The sequence below is a fragment of the Anser cygnoides genome, chromosome 3, assembly GCF_040182565.1.
Source record: "Anser cygnoides isolate HZ-2024a breed goose chromosome 3, Taihu_goose_T2T_genome, whole genome shotgun sequence".
Taxonomy (NCBI): Eukaryota; Metazoa; Chordata; class Aves; order Anseriformes; family Anatidae; genus Anser; species Anser cygnoides.
In genome coordinates, this window is record NC_089875.1 from 81,919,174 (window position 1) to 81,934,861 (window position 15,688).

Genomic DNA, 15,688 nt, shown 5'->3' on the forward strand with positions numbered 1-15,688 from the left:
AGCATGCAGGGATTTTCTTGCACCAAGGCCATTCACGGCAGCCAAAGGAGTCACCAGGGGCCAGCAGCCCTTGCGAGAGCAGCTGATGAGACTTGGGCAGAGCCAGGAGCAGGCGCCTCCCTCATTCAAAGGCAGTCGCTAGGGAGTGCAACGAACAGAACGGGCAGTCAGGGCGCGGTGTGGCAGTTTGTGATGCAGCTTGCGCAGGACGGGTGAGCAGGGAGGGTGGAAGGTAGGTCATTTTGCATTCTGGAAGCAGCAGAGGAAGGGCCTGCTACTCTAACAGAAATGGTGTCCACCTGCCGAGCCTGTTGGTCTGAGGCTGAAACCCAGATGGAGGGGCCACAACCTCCCCGAGGCAGATACCTATACCTAAACAGACCTCCCAAGGATTGGAAGAGCTGCCCAGACCCTCAGTTCTGGGGAACTCCATCTTCTGGAAATCCCATAAGTCCTGAAGGCAGAGGTGGGTGTCATGGGTGTAAGTGTGCCCAGATGGATGAACTTTTCAAACAGGTGGCTCTGTTACAAGAGGAACTCACCAGGCAATGTAGCATCCAGGAATCTGAGTGGGAGATTGACAAATAGTATTATGCACTGACATGCTACGAGTAACATCCCTGCTTTAAGTCCTAGCAAGGGGAAGGTGAACAAGCTTGCAGCCCTGAAACATGTAAAAGACTCACAGAACAAGGGAGAGTGGACCCTTGTCTCTGCTCAGAGGCAGAGGATTAGTCACACCCTTGCCCCTGAAGTGCCCGTGTGCAACACGTGATAGTCTAGGGCAGGAGAGAAGAGACTCCAAGAGAACTAGTAAAAACCTCAGAAAGGCCAACCATACAAAGTTGGCTCAGTCTACCACCTTCATCAGAACCAGTGCCACAAAAAAGGCAATAAGGGTGTCAGTAATTGGAGACTCGTCTTTGAGAGGCACTGAGGCACCCACTTCCTGTCCAGATATTCTCTCCAGAGAGGTTTGCTGCCTGCCTGGGGCCCACATTGACAATATTATGAAGAGACTACCAAGCCCGGTGGGTCTCAAAAACTACAACCCTTTCCTGCTTCTTCACGTAGGATCAAACAAGGCTGCAACAAGGAGACTCGGAAATATCAAAAAGGACTTTATGTCCCTCAGAAAGATGTTAAAGGGATCAGCAGTGCAAGTAGTATTCTTCTCTGTCCTCCCAATTGTTGACTTGGACTCCAAAAAAAATGAGACAGACTAAGTGAATGATTGGCTGCAAGGCTGATGCCATACGCAAGGTTTGGGGTTCTATGATCTTGGACACACTTCTGATGTACGAAGCATGCTGACGTGAGATGGGGCACACCTGACCAGGTGGGGTAACAATGGCTGGGGTTATCAGGAGGGCGCATCTGACCAGGTGGGGTAACAATGGCTGGGGTTATCAGGAGGGCTTTAAATTAGATGTCAGTGGGAAGGAGATGTACCTCTGAGTGAAGAAAGCGAACCTGAGTACATTGTCACTTTAAGAAACAACGGGGAAACACTTATGAACTGTTCCAAAGCAATCAGGAAGGGTTCTTCTGGAAAACTGATGCAACTGATAGCCCAGCTGAAGTGCCTCTACACCAGCACATGCAATATGGGAAACAAACAGAAGGAGTTGTAAACCATGGTGCAATTAGACAAATACCACCTGATTGTTATCACAGAAACATGGTGGGATGGATCACACTACTGGAACACTGGAATAGAGGGCTACAAGATCTTCAGAAGAGATAAGCAGGAAAGGAGGGGAGGGGATGTTGCCCTCTGTGTTAGGGAAGGAAGTGATTGTGAAGAGATACCTCTGAGAAACAGCCATGGAATGGTTGAGAGCTTGCGGGTAAAAGAAAAGGACCACACCAATAAATAATACCTTGTGGTCGGGGTCTACTACAGGCTGCCTGATCAAGGGGAGTCTGCTGATTAGGCCTTATTGCTCCAACTACAAGGAACGTCACGCTAGCATGGTCTCATCCTGACGGGGAACATCAGCCACCTGGATATCTGCTAGAAAAGCCACACAAGCCTGTGTGAGAAGAATCCAGCAGCTGCCCCATGTTAGATAAGGGCTGCTTGAACCCTTTTCATTGAATTTTCTCTGCCTTTCCCCTTGAAGAGGAGGAGTGCGAGAGCAACTGTGGTGAATCCCAGCTGCTCAGCTGGATGAAACCACCACAATTTTTCAAAAGGGTAGAAAGGAGAGCCTGGGGAACAGCAGACTGGTGAGCCTCACCTCTGTGCCTGGCAAGATCATAAAACAGATCCTCCTGGAAGCAATGTGAAGGCAAGGAGGTGATGCAAGACAAGGAGGTGATCCGAGACACCCAGCATGGCTTCATCAAGGGCAAATCATGCCTGACCAATGTGGTGGCCTTCTATGATGGAGTGACTGCATCAGGTGAGCAGGGAAGACCAACCAATGTCAGCTACCTGGACTTCCGTAAGGCCTTTGACATGGTCCCTCATGACATCCTGATCTCCAAATTGAAGAGCTATAGAATTGATGGGTGGACCATCCAAAGGGACCTGGACAAGCTAGATAAGTGGGCCCACATGAACCTAATGAGGTTCAACAAGTCCAAGTGCAAGGTGCTGCACCTGGGTCAGGGCAATCCCAGACATGAGTACAGACTAGGGAAACTCATTGAGAGCAGCCCTGCAGAGAAGGACTTGGGGGTTCTAGTGGGCAAAAAACTTGACATGAGCCAGCAGTGCATGCTTGCAGCCCTGGGGTGCATGAAAAGAGGAGTGGCCGTCAGGTCGAGGGAGGGAGGTGACTGTCTCCCTCTACTCTGCCCTTGGCCTGGATGAGTTCTGCATCTAGGTTTGGAGACCCCAGCACAAGAAGGATGTTGATCTTTTAGAAGAGGTCCAGAGGAGGGCTATGAAGTTGATCAGAAGGCTGGAGCACCTCTCCTATGAAGACAGGCTGAGAGAGCTGGGGATGTTCAGCCTGAAGAAGAGAAGGCTCAGGGGGACTTTACCTAAAGGGAGCTTATAAGAAAGATGGAGAGCAACTTTTTGCTCAGGCAACGACAAGACAAGGGGGAATGGCTTTAAACTAAAAGAGGGGAGATTTAAAAAAAAAAAAAAAAAAAAAAAAAAAAAGGAAAAGAGCTAACTGTACTTTACTGGCTTGGCACAGAGACCAGAAAAGTGAACATATTAGGGTGGAATAATTAAAAGAAGAATGGATAGTCATTTAGAGGCAGGTCCGTAGGAAACTAATTACTACTACTGCTTCATTTTATTTGTTTCTATTTAAATTCTAAGTTCTGTGTATCCCTCAGGTGGTAACACTCTCCTATCAAATCAGCATCAGTGAGACTACAGAACATCTTTTATTTTTATTCATATTCACAAGGATGTTGATATAAAAGTAGCTAATATTTGCTGTGGGGAAATACTCTTGAGGATGTTTGCCATGCAAACTGTGCTGAGATTGTAAACCATGGGGCTATTTACTATCAGTCAATAATTATCACTAAGATTTAATGGAAATCAATACTAATTTGAAGCAATGAAGAGCAATCACCAAGTTCCAGTTTTACATTTTGCTTCATTATAAGCAACTGACATCAATACAAATTTAAAAGCTTTTTTTTTTTTTTTTAAGTATCTGTAATATGCACAAAAAGAAACTATTCTTTCCATCATTTCTGTTGTTTATCAGTCTTAACAATGTGTTTCTCCTCTCCGTAGGCAGCTGTTTTTGGTGTTCTGTAAGTGCCTTTTCTGAATATAGTTGAAGTCATTGATATGTGCATAGCAGTCGTGAAAGAGCTCTTCATCACCAGAGCAGGATTTCACTCTTAATACTTGTGCATTACTCTCATTAACACTAATTGCAGTTACAAGGGAAGAATAAACCCCAAAGCATTTAAATGCAGTCCATCCAACTTTACAGAGACCTATTCTGTTATTTAACATTTTTTTACTGTATTGGTGGGTGTTTTAAAATTAAATTGGGGGGGAAGGGGGAGTGGGAGGAGTGGGAGAAAAAAAAAGACAGGAAGGAAGAAATTAAATTTCTTATATATTTTGGTTAATATTGATACTGTGCACCTAGGACATGGGTGATCTTTTTCAGCAGGGGTATTCAGTAGTTTGCCTTCAAAACACACATACACAAAGGTTACCAAGGCTTTTTTTACATGTGTTAAATTTAATAAAAAATGAGGATTTTACAGAATCCGAGGACATATGGTCCTCTATCACAGCAGGTTTCCACGATGTTATGTTACTAAAAATTGCTGATTTCACAAATGCAATCCAAGAAGTGTGTAGAAGCATACACATAACTTGTCACCTTTCCATTTTAATACCAGAAGAAATGATGTGTTTTAAACATGGAGTGGTTTGTCAGTATTCTTAGGATTCTGTGTGATCAGGCTAAATTTTGTAGTCTAAAACAACGATTTAGACATGCTTTCTCTATGTTTCATACTGTGTATGTGATTGTGCTTTATAATATTCCCACCACAAATCCCATGCCAAGCCCTGAGCTCATTCACGGTAGATAATATATTCCTGCACTGACAGGAAGATTTTTGTTTTGTTAGACTGTCGTCCCACATAAACTTGCACACATGTTAACCCTAGGACTCAGCAGGCAACTCCAGAGAAACCACTGAAATTGTTCTCAGACCATAAAGATAAACAGATGGGTGAATATTTGTAAAACTGGGATCTTAGAGGTTATACCATTTTTAGACGACTTGGCAAGGTAATATCATGCCTGTTCCATACTATAGAGTAAGTGACAGAAACTGTGTGCATAATGCAGCATTAACCGAATTAGGTTTTATAATGTATTGGTTATTTTATAAAAACATAGAAATATGGTAGAAATGACTCAAAGCTGTTTGTATGTTAAGATGAAAAGGACCCATTTGTGCAAGTCTTCATCTTCTCATTAGCAGGGAGACTACAGTCTTTGTTCCTGCCAGCTTTCAGATCTCTATCCACCTGGGAGATTTCATCTCAAGTCTAGACTTGGAGTTACTTATATCTACTTACTGCTTTAGTGAGGAAGAAATGTTGCTTTTGTGTTTTGTTTTGTTTTTTTTTTTTTTTGAGTCAAGGAAATAACTGTGGATGAGACAGAATTGTTGGTAGGACTATTTAGTGAGGAATATAACTATTCAATTTGTTCCAGCTGAGGCTTCCAGCCTGCAGGAGAAAGTGAAGGGAATTGATCTCCATCAGACAGCATGCTGAGATATTATCAAGAGAATTTATCAGATTATATGTTAGCAAATTAAAAAATATGTAAAACTACATAATGCATGTGGAAGTGCACTTGTGTAATCCCTGACAAGTTACTAAATAACAAAAGGAAATAGATTTCTTTATAATTCAAAATTCAAAACATCATTGAATCCTTTTTATTGACTAAGGCAGTGAACTCTCATAAACCTCTTGAAAGAGTTTCAAAAAGATTAATGTCACCAATGTTATCCAATATAGTGATACCACTGACAACACCAGTGTATGACAATATCTTGTGCCATAAATATAAACAGTATCACATATGGGAGAGCAGCTTAAAGAACAAGCTGTATTAACTTGTCTCTAAGAGGGAGGAGGGTTAGGAAGAAAAAAAGTTATAGCTTATTCTTTCTCAGCTTATTCTTTTTAATCTGACCAGGTTTCAATACAGTTTTTGGAACATTAAATGAACTAAAAATCATTTCTTTCCCTTCCTTGTACTTAATGACTGGTCAATCCTACTGCCAGTGATTGGGAATCAGAAAAAAAAAATAATAGTAATAATTAACAAGTTTGATTTGTCAAAGTTAAAACAATTCAGGGAGGAAAAAGTGGATTTCATTGTGCTGCCTGAAATTGTTTGGAAAAAGACTGAATGAAATATTGCTGCTTAGAACTCTGTTGTTGTTGTTGTTTTCATCTCATTATCACAGTGTTTTTTTTAATGATGAAATCCAAAGACTTTTTTTTTAAACTGTTGAGTAAATCTCACTAAAGATTTTTCTTTAGATTCTGTTTGTTTTTATATTTTTGCTCCTTTTTTTCTACTCTTTCTTTTTGTTAAGAACAGGAAAAGAATTAAATCTCCAAGTAATTTGAGGATCAGAACCATTGATTCCTACTAAGCTGTACTCCCTCCATGCTATACTTCTTTAGTTCTGAGTTATCAATATAGGTGCAAACTGGTTGAAAAAATTCCTGGGGAAAAATAAATAAATAAATAAAGAAAGAATCCTGGAACAACAACAAAAACCACAATATTTACTCTCAACTGGTGCAAACCAACTTATCCTCTCATACTTGTGAGGAATGGTAGTGATTCAGCTGAGGATATAGCCAAATGCATTTCATAAGTTTGGTGTTTAAATTCTCCTCTGAGCTGTAGTTATGTTCCTGAATCCAGAATTTGGCCCAAAGTATATGGTATTCCCTGTGTGGTTTTCTCTAATATTTATTATTCACAACTTGTGCAATAGCATAGTATATGCCATGTTATCCAATGTTGGGGTCTAACCCACACCACACATGAAAGCAAACCTCCCTGCTAAGAAATACCTTAGTTCTCAGGGGTGTACGTCATCTTTCTTCTTCACTTCAAAAGCAAATAATGAGGTAGGCAAAAAGGCTGTTTCAGAGGCCATACATTCATTTGCATATTGAAGAGGGGTCAGTTTAGTATTAATTTTCTTCAGATGTTCACTACAAAGTGAAATCTTGACATGCAAATTGAGTCCTGACTCAGAAAAGCACCTTTTATTAGTCAAGCACTGAAACTGGGCATTTTTTATTACTATTATTTATTTTTTATTTTTGAATGGCTCTGAGAGAGACAGGTTACTGTTTAACTTTAGGCACAATTTTAGTACTAAGAAACTTCAGCACATGCCTAGAACAAGGAATCTCCTGTACAAAAAACAGCAATGAAAAGCAAATGAACAATGGGAAATGTTGAAATGGACCACGGTGTTGTTAGCAATCAGATGTGACACTCTCATCTGCTGATCTGAAGAATTCAGATGGACTCAAGCTAGCCTACAAAAACAGATCCATGAGCCTCAGCTTACAGGAAAGAAAGGTTGTGTGGGGAAGCCTTCTGTAATACTTCCATTATCCAAAACATATGTGACTCTTGTTTTAACACCTTTTTAAAACAATGCCCCTTTTAGGTGTCATGCTCAATAAAACACTTGGTCTCCAGAACTCAGAATGAATTAGAGAAAGAAGGAGATATAAAAGCCACACTTTTTATCATTACATTTTTATTGAAATTTAAACACCCAAGTGAAAGAGATTTGCATAAAAGAATTTGACCTACAGAATATACCATACATGATTGAAAATCACTTTGCTGTTCTTCATAAAGTCTCAGCTTGACTGGCAGATACTATGTAAAAGCAATATGTGATCTCTGCTTTCATTTAAGTGTGCACTCTCACATGTCAAATAATATTATATATTTTTGTTTAATATTTTACAACAGCAAGGACATTAGTTCAGTATCCTTCTAAAGAATAACCCAACAAGTGCCAAAAGAGAAAGAAATTTAAATTCTTTACTTAACCCTTCATATGATCATCCTTTCAGAGAATGAAAACTTAAGCAGAAGTCAATGGGGATATTTTTGCTGAAACTTGAGGAGACTGGGATCGTAATTTTAAGGTGAGTTTTATTTATTTAAGAAAACTAGATCTCAAAATGCTTTTGAAGTATCTGTAAACTTCAAAAGAGTTAGGCATCTAATTTCCCTAAATAAATTTTGGAAACCAACTATTCCTGACATAGTCGTCCAGGTTATAAAACATATTGTACTTTCATCATCCCTGGACTATGAAAAAAATGGGATTTCATCCTGTTTTTATCACAATATTGCTTTCAATCAATAAACATATAATAAGTAAAAGTTTCAAGTTTTCTTCAACTTAGAAATATATTTAAGTATATACTCTATACTATATTTTTTCCTCAAGACATCAATTCACAAAAATCGCACTTTATTTAGAATTTTTCCATGGAAAAAAAAAAAAATATATATATATATAATTATCCAAAGTTTGTCTGCAAAATACCCAGGCTAACAAAAATTTCAGTCCTTTTTCTGCACATAAAAGAGATGAGTCCCAGAGAAATGCTGAAACACACTACAAATCTTTTGCTATGTTCTTACAAGACTTCAGTAAGTAACTAACATCAGGATGAAAATGTTGCATGGAATGACCCAATAAGCTGATAAGTGTTGGAACTTTTTATAGATCTGAGTATATGTAGAATTTGGTATGCCAGGTAAAACCAAAATAAAATACATATCTTGAAAGTATTTGTAATGAATGAAATGCTTCATTCATTACCACAGAGAAGTATAAAGGAATCCATAATTCTGTGGGAATTGTGCAAGAAACCTTTATATCTTTGATGTTTTACCCACTAATACTTCTTTGGCGTCACAGTAAACATATTAATTAAGTGGGCTAGTTCTTTTTTCCATTTTTGGATAATAGTTTCGTAAACTGTCTGTTGACAACAATGAAGAGGTCCTTCTGAAAGGCAGTCAGTAAAAACAGAAACTATTCCTGAAAGGGAGGAAGGAGGATTTATATCAGAATAGTGATGAGTGAATATCCTCTAATAACAGCAGTAATAAAATACTCTATAACCTGTGTGAAACAAAAAAAAGGAACTTAGGAGTTTTCCAAGGGAGCCAGGGGAGGGGCAAAAGAGAAATGTGTAAGGAGAAAACCAGAGATGAGCCACAGAAGCACTACTAATCATTTCTAGGGACTGGAGAATATGACAAGATCAAGGGAAGGATATGAGCATGAGCAGGCAAGACAGAGACATAAGCTGCCAAACTTCGTCTGTAATGAAGCTGTTTAGGGGTGAAGTAACAGTAGGGAGCAGAGATGCTGGAAAGAGCATATAACAGTTGAGCCACTTCAAGCATAGTCTTAGAAATAAAGCTAAAATATGCCTGAGAGAGCAGAGAGGAAAAGAAAGGCAATGGTGTGCAGTAAAGAAAAAGAAGCATAGAACCATATGTAGCATATGTAAACCTTCACAAGGTCATTTACAACTAAGTCTGATACAGCAAAGCTTGACTGGGTTCTCTCTCTTCCATGGGTATTACATCAATGAGCTTTCCCTTTCAAATTGCCAAGTCTTTGTTTGTTTGTTCCTTTGCTCCTTATAATCATTATTTGGAGTATCTGTGTGCTTCTCTGTGTAAAAAAATTCTAAAGTATTGGAAAAGTAATAAAAACTAAATAATAATAAAAAAGTATTATACCCAGTGATACCTTTTAGATAGTCTCTGTGTTTGTCCATCATAGACAAACCCCTATAATCCTTAATTCTTTATATGTGCGTCCCTTCTTAGCCTTGTTTTTTGTTAGTTGCTGTGTTTCAGAGGTCAAAGCTGTCTTGATGGATCACAAATACATAGCTGTATCTAGGTAAAAAAAAAATAAATTGTAAAGAGCTACATGATGCAGGTCTAACTCCCTCATTAGTATGCCTCACAGGTTCTCCTGTGAGAGGTCTAGAGCACTTAGAGGCCAACGGCTTGTCATGGTCCCAACTGAAAAGCTTGAGATCAAATTCCTGAGACTTAGGCATTTAGCTTTTGAGATTCCCTGGTTAGTTTCCCAACCTGTCAGGGATATTGTGGCCTTTATGTAAAAGGAATGGATTTGAATTTGAATTACTATACACCTCAGATGCTTGGCTTCAGCTTCTTCTGATTTTAGGAAGTAAGTAAATCATTGTTCAATACGGACCATAATCAGAGAGAATAAATAGTATCATATACACTTCTTGTATTTTCACTTCCCATATTCCCTTGTGAAATTCAGTGCATATCATTGTTTCCAGCCAGTCCCCAGTACATTGTCCAAAAATGACATTTCAGAGGACTGGTAGCTCAGCGAGACTGAGTTTATGCATATGCCTTAAGGACAGTTGTTAAGATTCAACCTCTGCAGTGCTAGGGAAGGATGTCCACTGCAACAGTGCAGATTCTTCCAATGCTATTCCTCTACTTTTCTTACTATTCCTGTAACATTTCCATACTTAAATTAATTACTACTACTTCCTATACTATTCTTTCAGTACTATTATCAAGACAAATAACAAATATTAGCAGTCAAATCTCATATTTTCTCCGGAGGTTACTTGACAGCAATTTCTCAGCCATTTTGGAGGAGGTATGTAATGAGAAAATACTTGTAGAGCTCTGCTGAAATAAATGTTATTCTTCCAAGGAGTGACCAGACCTCTGCATCATTCCATCCCTGTACAAAGGGTGGGAAATGAGACTTACCAGAGGGAATCAGAGGGTTAATTTTTATTTCCACTCCTCATCCATTCCTATTAACACCTGCTTGTTTCAGTCCTGTGTCACTTCTACTGCCTGCAACCACATCAGTGTGTAACTCCTTCCTTTTAGGTCAAGGACTTGTCTTCCTTTTTATAAATATTGATATTAATATTAATCATTCCAGTTCTTTGAAAAGAACAGTGTATACACTGGGTGAGGGATTTTTAAAAGCAAAACTGCTGATCCTAAGGGATGCAGCATTGTCTAGTAAAAGAAGTGGACCTGGAATAGACTTCTTTTAAGCTCTGTCTTTGAATTCTTTGATAGAGAAGTAATTTAATTCCTGTGATGCAGTTTACCTATTTGTAGAATTAGTCTAATAATAATTACCTGGCTCACGGCATCTTCCAAGACTTCATTAGTGTTAATAGAGCACTTTGTCAGGTTTGAGTTCTTTGCCACAAAACTGCACATAGTAAGAAAACAAACAATGAAACTGTTAATTATTCCTAAGCAACTAGTCAAGTAAAACAGAGTTATTCATTTGCACTGATAGCCTGTCTCTGTTTATCTTTTCATGTATAAATGTGGAAACCTTATCCCAACCCCCCCCCCCCCAAAAAAAACAAAACAAAACAAAACAAAATAAAACAAAAACACTCATAAGGAAAAACACTGTAGCTTCCATGGAAATTAGAAACATGGAAGAAGACTGAAATGTAGGGCAAACAAAATTCTTGACAAAGGCTTGTTTTCTTCATTTAAACTGTCTCTGTAGTTCAATGGAGTAAAATGCATCAAATGATCATATTCACTGAGGCTATACAGCATGGCCATGTCTTGTTACAAAGATTAAAATGTGCCCTCTAGACAATCGTACTGTTTGCGAGAAAAAGAAATAAATAGTAATGATGGGAGAAAAAGGTAACACACACACAATCTTCAGCATGAGGAAGTAGAGCTGAAGTGACTTCAGAGGCCTCAGTTTTGAGATGTGGGAAGCAGAGAAAAGATAAAAGCCGAGGAAGTTAGGGTGAAGTAGAAGGAAGTAAGTTATCCATTACCTTTGGTCTCAAAAATTACTCCTCTTTTTGTTCTTTTGGCCAGAACACTGGGATGACAATATCTTCTAATATCATCAAACCTTCTTTGGAACTTTCCTTGTACTTTCTTTTTCTTCCTTGCACATTCTTTTGGGGGATCAATTTGTAATCTCAGTGGACGCTCTAATATGAACTACGATTTGACATTCACAGCAATGCAATTCCTTCAGCCTTTGTGTAAAAAGCTAAAATCTCTATTTCCCAGGGAGCAAACAAGCCAAGGGTGTGCCCTGGATACATTCTCACTGAAAAATAAATCCATGCTAAAAAAAGGTAGGTAACATACACTCATGTAATTCATGACTCTCTCATTAAAAAAAAAAAAAATAGATTTAATAAAATCCTGATTCATTTCACTTTTAGCATCAATCTGCAATTCCAGAGATTATATATGATCAAGATTCAAGATATATTATCAAGACGTCAACATATATTATTAGTAAAAAAACAACAGGCAATGCACAAAGCAGATCCAATGAATAAGGACAAAATCAGACAAGACACAGTTTAAAAGACCTATTTTTGTTCTCTGTTTTGAAGGAGGAAATTCTACGAAGAGATTTTGAACAGATATACTTCAAAAATACATTGGCAATTTGGAAATACTCTGTGGGATGTATTCAGTAAGAACAAGACTCTGCCTGTTCATTTTAATTGGTTAACTACAATGATGATATATTTTATTTCTCTGACTTTAATTTCTAAGAGTTCAGTTATGTCCCTTGTATTTAAATTGCAAAAATTATTATCAGTATTTTAGGTAAATGCTTTGATTCTGCTTCATATTACTCAGCGATTTGGGGGTAATAAGTGGGAAAAAAAAAACAGTTAAATTTTCTTTTTTTTTTTTTTTTCCAGGAACAGGAATAATTAAAAAAACTTTCAAAAGAGGTTATATATAAAAATTATATGATCTGAACCATCCACATTGAAATGACATCAGTCATGGAAGTCTTTCTGGAAACCCATCAATGCCACCATGTACAAATAGAACCACAGTAGCCTGAAGGATTTTTGCATTTATTTCACTTATACATAGACACTTTGTCAGCTGCTCAAGTTTATCAGAATATACATGTAATCTTAGAGGGGGATGAAATTTTGAAGTAGTTAATGCCCTTAGACCAGAAAAACAAACAAGCAAACAAAACCCAAACAAAACCCAAATGTCTTTCAAATGTACTGGTAATAAAGACTTAATTCAAAGTGATGTATAACATATGCATATGCAGGTAGCTGTGTGGATGAAAGGCAAGTAAATCCATTTGGATCTAACACTGATATATCTGATTTCAGCAGGAGAATCCTGAAATTTTCCAGTGTCTCATCTACCATGGTTTCCAGCTGTCACCCAGTTTTAATGTGTTTCCTGTAAGTAAGATAACCATTTTTCAAGTCCCAACCTCATAGCCTCTTATACTTGCAAATAGTCAGCTAAAGTACATCTGTTCTTTATAGTGAAGTATGGGTTTACCTTCTATTTCTCCATGGCATTGATTGTGGCATACCAAAATATGCACCAAATAATTTGCCTTTTACATTAAACAGAATATATGCTAGTAAGACGATAGATACACATAGATATATATCTAATTTAATCACTAAAATACTCTGCTAAATAAATAAAAATTAGGAAATGAATGTTTGATACTTTTGCATTGCAGTAGGCTACTTTAAAAAAAAATAAAATAAAATAAAAAAATCCATGTAGGTATGCAACTGACATTGATGGAAAACCTTGGAGAATGTTTTTGCTCACTAAGCACAGATTTACATGATAGCAAACAGTTTCTCCATTACTGCTGATATTAAGAAGCTGTATTCATCTACTTGACAATTTTGTTAACTCCCTTCCCTCTTTCTTCTTTCTCACTGTAGCTTGTTGTACTGGAGAGTAAAGATCCTTCATTTAGCTGTCATCCAGACCCAGTGTTTTAGCCTGACACCTGAACTTAATTTAGAAGAATAAGATTATTGCACTGTAAAATAATTCCTAGTATCTGCATTTAAGGTATGCAAAATGTACAGCAATTTTAATGGGTTGGTTGTTCACATTTATCTTCAGCTGCTGCAGAACACACTTTAAAACATATGTTTTAAATTACATAAAAATATATTTTATGATGGTGCATTGAAAGCAAGGCAATCTGGAGGACAAAATTTCCCAGCAGCAACAAATCTGGCATGGTGTTATTATGTTCCCATATTCTGAAGTTTGTTTTTTATTTTAAATTGAATTTGTACAGTTATTTTTGGAGGGAGAAAGATAAGAAAGGAATACTGTCTATTAAAATAATGTCAGACAAAATAAGAAATAAATCAGAACTAAAAATTAATTACTCTTACTGGGAGAGGGGGAAGTGCTAATACAGTGAATATTAAATTCCTAGTATACACTAGATTTAGTAACTTTCTCCGTTTGTACAACTCAGGCACTATTAAAGGCTTTACCAATAAGTATACACGGAATTATGAATGGCTGCATTGAAAATACTCTGATACTTGACATGTCTGTGTGTACTTGTAACAGAAATTTACCTGTAGCTGTGCTGAAGTATTTATTGTGTCATTACACAAAAGAAGAGGGTTTCAGAACTATCTTATGTCATATTCTTAGTTTCTTGTATTTGTTTGTAAATCTTGGAGCTACTCATACCCTGGAGAGTAGAGACCAATTCCCTGGTCAGAAGATGGGAGCTGAGATGTGTTCATTTGTTATTTTGAGAGGAAAGTTTACTATCATCCACAGATGTTTTCTTTGCAATCAACATCCAGCAAGAGGCTGGATGTGTTCAGAAAACCTCAATGATAGGAGCAAATGATTCAGAATGCCATGCTAGCAGCCTTCTGCAGTCATAAATGCCCCAGTAAAGCTGTGCAGGGCTTGGAGGAATTTTGCTTCTTTTCCAGTTTAACAATGAGCCAGAGAGGAGACATTTAAAGCAATAAACTGAGGAACAGATGGGTGAGCCAAAGGTTAGAATTAATATGATCCTCTGAAAATTAGCTCAATGGTCATCATTATCACAGACTGACACAACAAGAAATGTTATTGGAAGAAACAAAGGAAAGCAGTACAAGCACAGACGGATCAAAAGAACCCCCAAGAATATGTACATATTAATTTAAAGAAAGAATTTCGTGCACCTCCGTAGCTACTAATTGGAGATGTAGGTGGTCCCCAAAGTTATCTATAACAGAGACATCTTTAGTAAGGACACCCTAATTGGAATTCCCATCAAGTTAGAGTTGCTAAAACAGACTTATAGTTTTCAAAGGATATTAGATGCCTTAGGTAGAAATGTGTTTTTTAGACAGCTCTCCCTGAGAATGCCTTCCCCCCTCTTGTGTGCTTTGCCTCAGGGTTGTGATATGCATTAACATAGACAAGCACTATTGTCTCACTGATTCATAGATTGTAGCCAGGGCATGATCCATTATCCTAATTATCACATTGAAAGAAATATTCAAGAAAAAATATGAAAAGATGTGTTTTTAAGCTTCATCCACAGAAATTCATGCCCAGCCAAGTGAATGAATGTACTGAAGTTTACTGTAAGCCTGATGTTATACCCATTGGCACAGATTATAATTCCAGTAAAGCCTATGGAAAAATGCTAAATTATACCAAATGTGAAAAGCTAGATCTAACTACACATCTTATATTCATCTATTTTTCTTTCTGCCATTTGAATGAATGTATACATTAATTCCATAGACTAGCCCTGCCCTATAAAGAAGAGGGTTATGGTTTTGTTTTTCTCATAAGTGAATGAATAATATGATTCTTGACAAAGGATAAAAAGAATGAAAAATAAATCCATATAAATCTCCATAATACAACAGATTTTCTCACTAAAAGAATGAAATAATGATTTATTAGATGATTATGGAGGTCACTGAACTTGGATAGACATAAGCTTCAACAAACTCTGTCAAGCCTTAAAATTTGAAGGACTGGTATACCACTGCCTGGAACCACAGTCTAGGAGAGAGAAAATGTCTTAATTTCACCTAGGAATTGTGAAGAAACAAAACAAAACAAAAACACCCCCCCTCCAAAAAAAAGAATACACAAAACAAAACAAAAAACAGGAGGTGCAAAATGAAAAGGTCCACCTTAAAAAGGAAGACAAGGAGACAGAAGGGCAACTAGACACAAGCAGAAACAACCCTTTTGAAAATATGTTTCCTTGACTTTTTTCTCATTGCATTCTCTCAAGATGTTGGTTTCAAACCTTTCAGAACTCTAAACTCCACCTTGCTCTACGCTTG

The 15,688-nt window shown here is 37.6% G+C and overlaps 1 long non-coding RNA gene across 2 annotated transcripts; it reads left to right on the forward strand.

The window, feature by feature from the left end:
* The first annotated feature begins 151 nt into the window (after positions 1-151).
* Positions 152-15,094, forward strand: LOC106035339 (uncharacterized). Of its 2 annotated transcripts, XR_010830457.1 has the most exons (5): positions 152-232; positions 7,586-7,660; positions 11,619-11,686; positions 12,710-12,784; positions 13,292-15,094. It is a non-coding gene; the product is annotated as an uncharacterized lncRNA (long non-coding RNA). The 2 variants fall into 2 exon arrangements; XR_010830456.1 differs by lacking the exon at positions 11,619-11,686.
* The last annotated feature ends 594 nt before the right edge of the window (positions 15,095-15,688 follow it).